Below are 10840 nucleotides of genomic sequence, written 5' to 3' on the forward strand. Positions count from 1 at the left end.
ACCATCATATCCAAAATCACTCAGATCAGTTCAGTGGTTCGGAATATCCATGGAAGTCAACTTTTGACCGACCGCACACATGGCTTCTGCCCAAAACAGTTCCATAAGAAAAGTGTCAGCAGTCGGTCAATTTCGGGACTCTCAAACCAAACAAAATACCGAACAGAACTGCTCCTGGCTTAAGAGGCTCTCTCTCCCCCGAACCTGAATATCCTCCAGGGCCTTGTACTAGAGCTCCTTTTAAATGGCATCCCTCCAGTCTATTATGCCCTCTTCTGAGATAGGACCATCCTCTCGGGCCAAGTTGCTCTTTAGTCTCTAGAGGAACTCCTCCTCATATGGGGACGCTGCCCGGGGGCTAGCTCGCTCCATCCTCCTGAGTTCCTCTGCAGACAGGGACGCTGCACGGACACTAGCGCTACCCCTCTTGTCAGTAATCCATACAGTATTCCGGTGTCTCCAGGATGTTTCTCCCCTCGCTAGGAAGCCATCCCACCTCTGCCACCAGATGTGATGGACTGCCTGGTACCCCACCTGGGTACCTCCGCCAAACACGCTTCCTAGCTATCGCCGGGACACCATAAGCACTTTCAGCCCCTAAGCCGTTGCAGCTTGGCTGGGGTCTCGCCGTCTCTTCCCACGCTAGATCCAAGTCCTGGATCCAGCTGCCAGTAGTCAAAGCTCTCCTCCAGAGAGTATAGATGTATAGCATTCCCCCCACACATTAGCCGAGACTTAATGCCGGGAGTAGGTCTGTTTAATGCAGGCAAATTCACAGAATTTATACACATAGTAAACTCCTCCTCTGTACCTGAGAGATAATTGAGTCAGGAACTGTACAAACTCAATTATCTCCAGGTTCAGAAAAACATACAATTTTAAAACACTCCAAAAGTACCCCCAAAATCCATGGAAGCCACCGGATAGCCCTGATCTCAGTGACCTTCATATCCAAAAATCACTCAGATCGGTTCAGTGGTTTGGGTTTTCCATGGAAGTAAACCTTTGACCGACCGCACACATGGCTTCTGCCCAAAATAGTTCCATAAGAAAAGTGACAGCGGTCGGTGAATTTTGGGAGTCTCAAACCGAACAAAATACCGAACCGATCCTCTGCCTCCTAGGTAGCGATTGTTCGTGCAAACAATCCTACTGACTGGCACTCTCCTGACATGAATAGTAACTAACCAGCTCCTTTACTCACTCCTCCAGGGGCTGTTCTCCGATTTTAGTTCCATGCACTCAACGACCAAACACCACTGCCTGCGTTCGTGCTAACAAGATGGCTGCCAACTCAGTTCCTACGTGTTCGTGCATATGAACGGTGGCCACGCAGCCGAACACAGGGGTTAACAAGCACAGAGGTGGTCCGCAGTTCGTGGGCTTGTTCGGTTCCGAACAATACAGGGAAACCCCACAAACAAAGTGTTTTCACAGGTCTTTTACATTGCCCATAGTCAGGGCCGGATTAAGGACACAGTGGGCCTGGTGCTGACAATTATGATGGGCCTAATTACGGAATCTTATCAACCAAAAACACTAAAACAATCATACATCCCAAGCGTCATATATCTGATGGAGTTGGTGCTGGAGGGAAACTCATAGGATGCAGCTATTAGAAAACACATACTCTATGCTAATCTCTCTCTAATTTATGCTTTCGTCTTTCAAGTATCCATACCCCCTAACAGCAGTGTCCAGTGAAGCTAGAAGTCAATGGGCGGGGTAAAAGGGTGGGCCACTGACACAAATCACGTGACCAGACCTGCCAAAAGGGGAGAACATGCCCACAAAGGGGGCATGTTGTCCAAAGAATTGGAAGGTCAACCTGGCATGAATGCATGTCAGGCTGCCTGCCAATCCTGCAGGCTGTCCAACTAAGGGCATAATATGCAGGCAGCACTCTAAGCTTGACATAAATGCATCTAATGATGCGCTCACTCCATTCTTTCTAAGGACTGTCCCCTAGCACTCGCTGGTCCACTTGTCTCCTTACCTTCTTACTAGCAGGCAGAAGTTCCTGATGTATTGTCTGAGACAGAGAAAAGGTGTATGTAGTGAGTGTAGAAGAAAAGGGACGTGCCACAGTGTTAGAGAGACCAACGTCTGCATTACCTAAACTAATTTTGTCAGCCAGTCCACACAAGTTTTGTTCCCATACATCCCTCTTAAGCTTCCAAACTTAAAGGGACACTATAGTCACCAGAACAACTACATCTTATCTTATTTGTTCTGGTAAGTAGAATCATTCCATTCAGGCTTTTTGCAGTAAACACTGTCTTTTCAGAGAAAATAACTCCACTGGCCGCTCCTTAGATGGCTGTTAGAGGTGCTTCCTGGGGCAGTACTGCCTAGTGTGCAGCACTGCCATTCAGTGTATCCACCCTCTGCATGCAGACACTGAACTTTCCTCATAGATATGCATTGATTCAATTTATCTTTATGAGGAGATGCTGATTGGCCAGGACAATGTTGGACTTGTGATGGCTCTGCCCCTGATCTGACTAGTTGACAGTCTCAGCCAATCCTATGGGGAAGTATTGTAATTTGCTCAGACCACCACTTCTGATGATGTCAGCAGACAGTCAGTTCAGAGGCAGAGCCAGCAGCTGCAGACTTGAATACAAGTAATATTTTACTATATTTAGGGAGGCAAGAAGGGGCCAGGGTGGTGGTTTTAACATAATAGGGTCAGAAATACCTGATTGTGTTCCTGACCCTATAGTGCTCCTTTAAGCAAGAGTATGTGAGAGTAGTTAAGGTTGCCACCTTTCTTGGAAAAAAATACCAGCCCTAATCATTTTCATAATTAATTAGTTATGCGTGACATCACATGATGTAAATCACAAGGAGTGACATCAGAGAAAATTCTGTAAAATCAGCAACAAACTACTCACAGTTTGATTCTGCTGTATAGATGGATTGTTCCCAGTGTCTCCCTGTCTCAGTCTTGCAAGTCACCCAGTGTCTCAGTGTCCCTATGTATCACAGTGTCAGTGTCCCCATGTTGCCCAGTCCCCTAGTCTCCCAGTGTCTGTGTCCCCATTTCTCCCAGTGTCCCAATGTCTCAGTGTGTCCCCTGTATCCTAGTGACATGGGGACACTGAGAGACATGGGGACACTGAGAGACATGGGGATACTGAGAGACCCGGGGACACTGGGAGACATGGGGACACTGAGACACTAGGGACACAGGCACTGTGAGACATGGGGACACTGAAACATTTGGGGACACTAAGACACTAGGGACACAGAGACATGGGAACACAGACACTGGTAGACTAGGGGATACTGAGGACACTGGCTGGGAGACAGACACTTGGGAACACTGGGAGACATGGGGACAGTTCTGGACATAGACATGGGGACACTGGGACATATAGGGACACTGGGAGACATGGGGTAACTAGGCACACTGAGACACTAGGAACACAGACACTGGGAGACATGGGGACACGCAAACATTTGGGGACACTAAGACACTACGGACACAGACATGGGAACACAGACACTGGGAGACTAGGGGACACTGGGAGACTAGGGGATACTGGCTGGGAGACAGACACTTGGGGACACTGGGAGACATGGGGACAGTTGTGGACATAGACATGAGGACACTATGACATATAGGGACACTGGGACACATGGGGACACTAGGCACACTGAGAGACATGGGACACAAACACTGGGAGACTTGGGGACACTGAGAAACTAGGGACACTGGCTGGGGGACATGGGAACACTGGGAGACATGGGGACATAGTGTCTCTGTGTCCCAATGTCTCAGTGTCTCCCAATGTCTCACAGCATCCCCATGTGTCTCAGCATTCCTATGTGTCTCAGCATCCCCATGTGTCCCAGCATCCCCTAGTGTCTCAGTGTCCCCATGTTTTCTAATGTCCCCATGTTTTCCAGTGTCCCCAAGTGTCTCCCAGTGTCTGTGTCCCCATGTGTCCTAGTGTCTCAGTGTCCCCTAGTGTCTGTGTCCCCTAGTGTCCCCTAGTGTCTGTGTCCCCTAGTGTCTCAGTGTCCCCATATGTCCCCTAGTGTCTGTGTCCCCATGTGTCCCTGCTGCCTCCCCCCCCATCCCTCACTTACCTGAGCTGTAGAGCTGCTGTATGGACTCTCTGTGCTGTGTTGCTGCTCCCCCACGGATCAGTGAGTAATAGAGAGAGGCAGGGATATGCTCTAACTTCCTATCCCTGCCTCTCTCCACACACAGTGACCCCTACTGGCCGGTGCTGGTATTGCAGTGTAATCTCCATTTATTCTGAGGAAAATACCTGCATTTGTATTGCCGGTATTACTGCAATACCGGCAAGGCCAGGCAGACTCAAATACCGGCTGTGCCAGTAAAATACCAGACAGGTGGCAAACCTAAGAGTAATGTCTAAAAATCTTTCTTTCTTTTTTTTAAATGAGCCTATTCCATGGGCCTGGAGCTGCAGCTCCATCAGCCCCTATGTTAATCCGGCCCTGCCCATAGTCCTTTGGCAGGAGGCTAGCCAGCAGGCTCCTCCAGGAGCTTGTGGCAGAGGCATCTTTGCCACAATAAAAAATTCACTTTGAATTCTCACTAGTAAATGCCCATATTAGTCTTTCTATACATATATATATATATATATATATATATATATATATATATACCCAAATAATCCCCAAACAATGTATCAACTGATAGGAATGCTAATCAAAGAAAGTGAATGCATGTAAAAATAATGTGATCTGCAGAAATATGTGTAAATACATCTTAAAAAAGAATAGCTGAAAAAATAAGTGATGTGGTGGAAGGGTATGTGAACATGTATATGCGAAATGATAGAAAACAAGTAAAGGAAAGTAACAAAGCCACAGGGAAAAAATGACAAATAATGTGAATGAGTGTGAAAAATCACGATAAAGGATGTGGATCCTAATGGTGTAGCGTGTAGACCAATACATAAGTACGATAAATTGAAACAATGTATAAGATGATGCTCATGACGTTATGTATTATTATAGTTTCTTTCAGAATGTTCACTTTGGTATATGTTTCCATCATATATTATATATGATTTAGTGGGGAGATTATTATCAGCCAGAGATGTATTAGGGGATTTGTATTTGTATACTTATGATTACCATTCAGTTTTATAGATGGAAATCTGTAGATTGAGTGGGTCCTGTCTGGTGTGGTAGACCCCTACGTCCATTTATCTGGCACAAAGTGACTGTTCCTGTGGCTGCTAGGGGTGCCATTGTCCTGCTTTTTCGTAATGTGAGCCACATCCACTATCTAACGGTGGTACATCCCATGGAGTGGCTTGTTTTGCCATGGAATCTACTCCTTTTCTGTATTCCTTCCCTCTATTTTCACTTATTTTTAACAATAGAATGTCCTTTTAAATGTTGTCTTTTGTAACACAAAACAGTCATGTAAATTGCCAAAAATAGCAACTGCATTTTAAATTTTTTAACTTTTGGTAATGATTTATACAAGAATGAAAACATTTTCATTGTCTTTAACCCCTTCACAATGAAAATCCTGTACTCACATTATTAGTTTATTCTCTTTTTACATATTTAGTCTATAAAGCCACTTCCATTTTTACTTCAAGAAGGATTATCATCCTCTAGAGCAACTCATTTTGCTGCCTGGAACCCATTCCACTCATTTAATAATGTCTGCAAATGTGCTGAAAATATCAGCAAACAGTAAAGAAGGTTTCTATGGGTCGTACCATTCCTACTGTTCTAACAGGGGGAAGAGTGGAAGAACTTTCCCATTTCACTTTTAGCATTATATCAGAATTCCAGAATGGATTAAAACAAAATAGGATTTAACTGTATGTACTGTTTGTAGGCATTATGCTAAAAAAAAAATACATTCTTGTACATTATTTTGCCTTTTATAGAAAGCTGCACTGCTGGTAAAGCTATCAGGATCATTGCAAATACCTACCATTTTTGCCACACTTAGTATATGTGAGAAATAGTGTATTTTGTTTAAAACTAAGATTTCAGATCCAGTATGAAATATTGCAAGATAAAGGATACTTTTTGCAGGCTTTTCATTCTTCAAAACATTTAATTAATGAACAAATGACTGAATGAATGAAACAAAAAGTAAAAGTTTGCATTATTCAAATTTTTAAGTTTACTTGAAAATGTATCTGTACACAAATTGTTGTTTTACGCTTATAAGCTAGGTATGAACCCCAGAATGCTGTGCTTATAGGCAGAGGTATTAGCAGTAGAAAGAGGGAAGTGCTCATGCCATTGTACAGAGCACTGGTCAGGGCCAGATTAAGAGCCCAGTGGGCCTGGTGCTGACAATTATGATGGGCCTAATTACAGAATCTTATCGACCAAAAACCCTAACACACTCCCAAGCGTCATGTATCTGATGGAGATGGTGCTGAAGGGAAAGAAAACAGCAGCTATAAGAAAACACATACCCTATGCTAATCTCTCTCCAATTCATGTTTTCATCTTTCAAGTAAATCCATAACCCCAAACAGCAGTGTCCAGTGAAGCAGGAAGTCAATGGGTGCGGTAAAAGGTGTGCCACTAACGCAAATCACGTAACCTTCCAAAAGGGGCGAACATGCCCAAAAAGCGGGTATGTCTGCCCAAAGAATAGGAAGGCCAGCCTGGCATGAATGCATGTCAGGCTGCCTCCCAATCATGCAAGCTGGCCAACTAAGGGCATACTATGCAGAAAGCACCATAAACTTGGCATAAATGCATTTAAAGATGCGCTTGCTCAGCACTTTCTAAGGACTGTCCCCTAGCACTCACTGGTCCACTTGTCTCCTTACCTTCTTACTAGTAGGCAGAAGCTCCTAGTGTATAGTCTGGGACAGAAAAAAGCTGCATGTAGTGAGTGTAGAAGAAAGGGAACATGCCACAGTGTTAGAGAGACCAAAGTCAGCATTACCTTAACTAATTTCATTGTCAGTCCACACAAGTTTTGTTCCCTTAGATCCCTCTTAAGTTTCCATACTTAAGCAAAAGTATGTGAAAAGTAGTTAGGGTTGCCACCTTTCTTGGAAAAACATACTGCCTTACTAATTTGCATAATTCATTATGTATGGGTGACATCACATGCTGTAAATCACAAGGAGAGACATAAGAGAACATGCTGTAAAATCACCACAAAACTTCTTACAGTTTGATTCTGCTGTATAGATGAATTGCTCCCAGTGTCTCCCTGTCCCCCAGTGTTTCAAGTCTCCCACTGTCTCAGTGTCCCTATGTATCAGTGTACCCATGTTTCCCAATGTCCCCATGTCACCCAGTGTCTCAGTGTCCCCTAGTTTCCCAGTGCCCCCATGTCTCCCAGTGCCCTCATGACTCAGTGTCCCCATGTGTCGATTACCCCAGGTCTCACAGTGTCCCTATGTATCACAGTGTCTCAGTACCCAGAACACAGAGGCATGGGGACACTGTGAGGCATGGGGACACTGAGACAGGGGTCATTGGGAGACCTGGGGACACTGAGAGAAATTGGGACATTGAGACACTTGGGAAATTGGGGCATGGGGACACTGAGAGGCATGGGGGCACAGACACTAGGGACACATGGGGACACTGAGACACGTGGGGGCACTGGGAGACTAGGGGACACTGGGAGACTAGGGGACACTGACTAGGACACATGGTGACACTGGCAACACTGAGACACCAGGGACACTGGCTGGGAGCCATGGGGACATTGAGACACTTTGGGCACTTGGAGACATGGGGACACTTGGAGACATGGGGACACAGACACTAGGGACACTGGGAGACATGGTGGCACTGGGAGACATGGGGACACTGAGACACCAGGGACACTGGGAGACATGGGGACACTAGGGACACTGGCTGGGACACATGGGGACACTGGGAGACTAGAGGACAACTAGGGAACACTTGGCATGCGGACACTGAGACACCAGGGACACTGAGGCACTAGGGACACTGGCTGGGAGACCTGGGGACACTGGGAGGCATTTGAACATTGTGTCCCTAGTGTTTCAGTGTCCACATGTCTTCCCAAGCGTTTCTGTGTCCCCGAGTGTCTGTGTCATAATGTCTCCCAGTGTCCCTTAGTGTCTCAGTGTCCCAATATCTCGCAGTGCCCTCATGTCTCCTTGCAGCCTTTCCCCCCCATCCCTCACTTCCCTGAACTGTAGGCTGTCTCTGCAGGTTGGGAGTTGCTGTCTGGACTCTCTGTAACTGCTCCCCTGCGGATCAGTGAGTAGAGATAGGCAGGGAGGGATATGCTGGAACTTCCTACCCCTGCCTCTCTCCACACACAGTGACCCCTACTGGCCCTACTGGCCAGTATTGCATTGTAATCTCTGTTTAAACTGAGAAAAATACCAGCATTCGTATTACCAGTATGACTGCAATATCGGCACCAGCCAGGCAGCCTCGAATGCTGGCTGTGCCAGTAAAATACCAGCCAAGTTGAAACCCTAAGAGTAGTGTGTAAATTAAAAAAAAAAAAAATCAATGGGCCTATATCATGGGCTCCATTGCAGCTGCAGCTCCATCAGCCCCTATGTTAATCCGGCCCTGGCACTGATGAGACCTCACTTGGAGTATTGTACGCAGTACTGGAGACCGTATCTCAAAAAGGAAATTGATACTTTGGAAAGAGTTCAGAGAAGGGCTACTAAACTGGTTCAAGGACTGCAGGGTAAAACTTACCAGGAAAGGTTAAAGGATCTTAACATGTATAGCTTGGAGGAAAGATGAGACCGGTGGTATATGAGAGAAACATTTAAATATATAAAGGGAATCAACAAGAGGAGAGTATATTAAAAAGAAGGAAAACTACCAAAACAAGAGGAAATATTCTTAAATTAGAAGGGCAAAGGTTTAAAAATAATATCAGGAAGTGTGGCTGTGGGGGTCTCGGGGGGGATGCTATATCTCTCATGTTTAAACGTGTTCCCAGCTAAACTAATTATACCATCTACGTGTAACCTTATCTTGTACCTAAATCACCAAAAATGTGCAATGTCTAGCAACTACCCTATTTGTTATACATGCCAAGCAGCTCAAGGATTGCCGTTGGGGTACCTGGAGCCAGTTTGTAATTTTTCTTATCTGCACAGCAAAAATAAAGATTTATAAAAAAAATAATATCAGGAAGCATTACTTTACTGAGAGGGTAGTGGATGCATGGAATAGCATTCCAGCTGAAGTGGTAGAGCTTAACACAGTGAGGAAGTTTAAGCATTCATTGGATAGGCATAATGCTAGCCTATATTAAAGAGACTAATGAGAGTATTTAGAAAATTAGGCAAACTAGATGGCCCGAATGGCTCTTATCTGCCGTCACATTCTATGTTTCTATGTTTTTTTTATTTTTTTAAAAACAAAAACGTGCTTGGTAAGTAAGGTGTTAATGTTGGTCTGCCTTACCTCTGAATTGTTCCTTGTTTTCATAATGCATACATTAACATGTGTGCAAACATTCAAAACTATTAGCACATTATTTGATTGTTACATTTTATGGCACAACTATATTTCATGACAAGATCACTTATTTTGGACAGCTATTAGAAATTCTCTCTGTTTTTTTTTAAGAATCTTAAAAAAAAAGTGTTTTGAACAAAGCTAAGATGTATGACTCAATGTCAGCTTAAGAAACATTTCATCTGCAAATCCTCTGTCTGAGTCATCAGTATAGTTCATGCTTCATGAATGTCTGATATTTTTTACTTTAATACTCACAGGCCCAGATGCATCATTGTTAGTTTGATATATTTTTTTCCCCCATGAAAATATTTGAGCATCTTTAGATATTTTTTGTCACTGAACTGTAATGACACACATGCATCCCACAAGCATAGAGGTATTGATGAATGAGATATAGATACATACTAGCCCTCTTTCACATAAACACATTTCTGCTTTAATAAAAAGAATAATCACACACTAAGATATTTCATATTGTGATCAAATGTCAAGGTGATTTATGCAAAGCTTAGAACATATTACTTGAAATGTGTAGTTCATAATCATTCACTCCATTAAACATCTATATTATCTCTTTGTGATCTTTGTGATCTATTTCTTGTTCAATGTTTTTATTTATTAGTTGAATGGGGCTTAAACATTTTTTCTTGAGGGTATTGATGGGTAGACGATGTAGATTCAAAAGCTTTAGGAAACATTTATTTAGAAAAAAATCATGGCACCTCCTCCCTACACATAATTACTATGAGGCAACAGTTTATATTTATATTAATATTTGTATTTATATATAAGTCGTAGTTATGACAGGAAAACGGCTTATTTTACCTTTATACTGTATTTGGCTAGGAACTGGAGAACTAGAAAGTTGAGTCGCTGGGGGGTGGGTCAAAGATGGCAATGCCCCCTGCCCCCACATTTTACTGTGACCCTCCATGTACCCGCCATATTTAAATGCTGTCTCCCTGGTGGCACCTATTCATTCAGGCTATCAGCAGATACAGTACACAAACAGAGTGCACCGGCTGCCTGCACTTAAAAGGAAAAATAAGGGGCGCTCAAACGAGTCTCTGCCCTGGTTGAAAAAAACGTCTAGCTGCCCACGAGGGAGCATTTGCTATGCAAAATTTTGCACAGCAAGTGCACCCTCGCAGCATCTATTCATTTGGAACTACTACTTCAGCTGTTGTGCATCCGAGGGCCGTCAGTCATAGCTAGAGATGTCTTTAATATTGATAGGACCGTGGGCAAGCATTTGCTTGAGCCACCTATACCCTGGTGCAAAAATGGTTTAGGGCCCTGCTATTGCAAAGGTGCCCAAAAGTTAGATCCCCATCTGTCGTACAACTCCAAGAATGCTTTGATACCTGGGGCTCTACCATTTCAC

The sequence above is a fragment of the Pelobates fuscus genome, chromosome 2 (assembly GCF_036172605.1).
Source record: "Pelobates fuscus isolate aPelFus1 chromosome 2, aPelFus1.pri, whole genome shotgun sequence".
Lineage (NCBI taxonomy): Eukaryota > Metazoa > Chordata > Amphibia > Anura > Pelobatidae > Pelobates > Pelobates fuscus.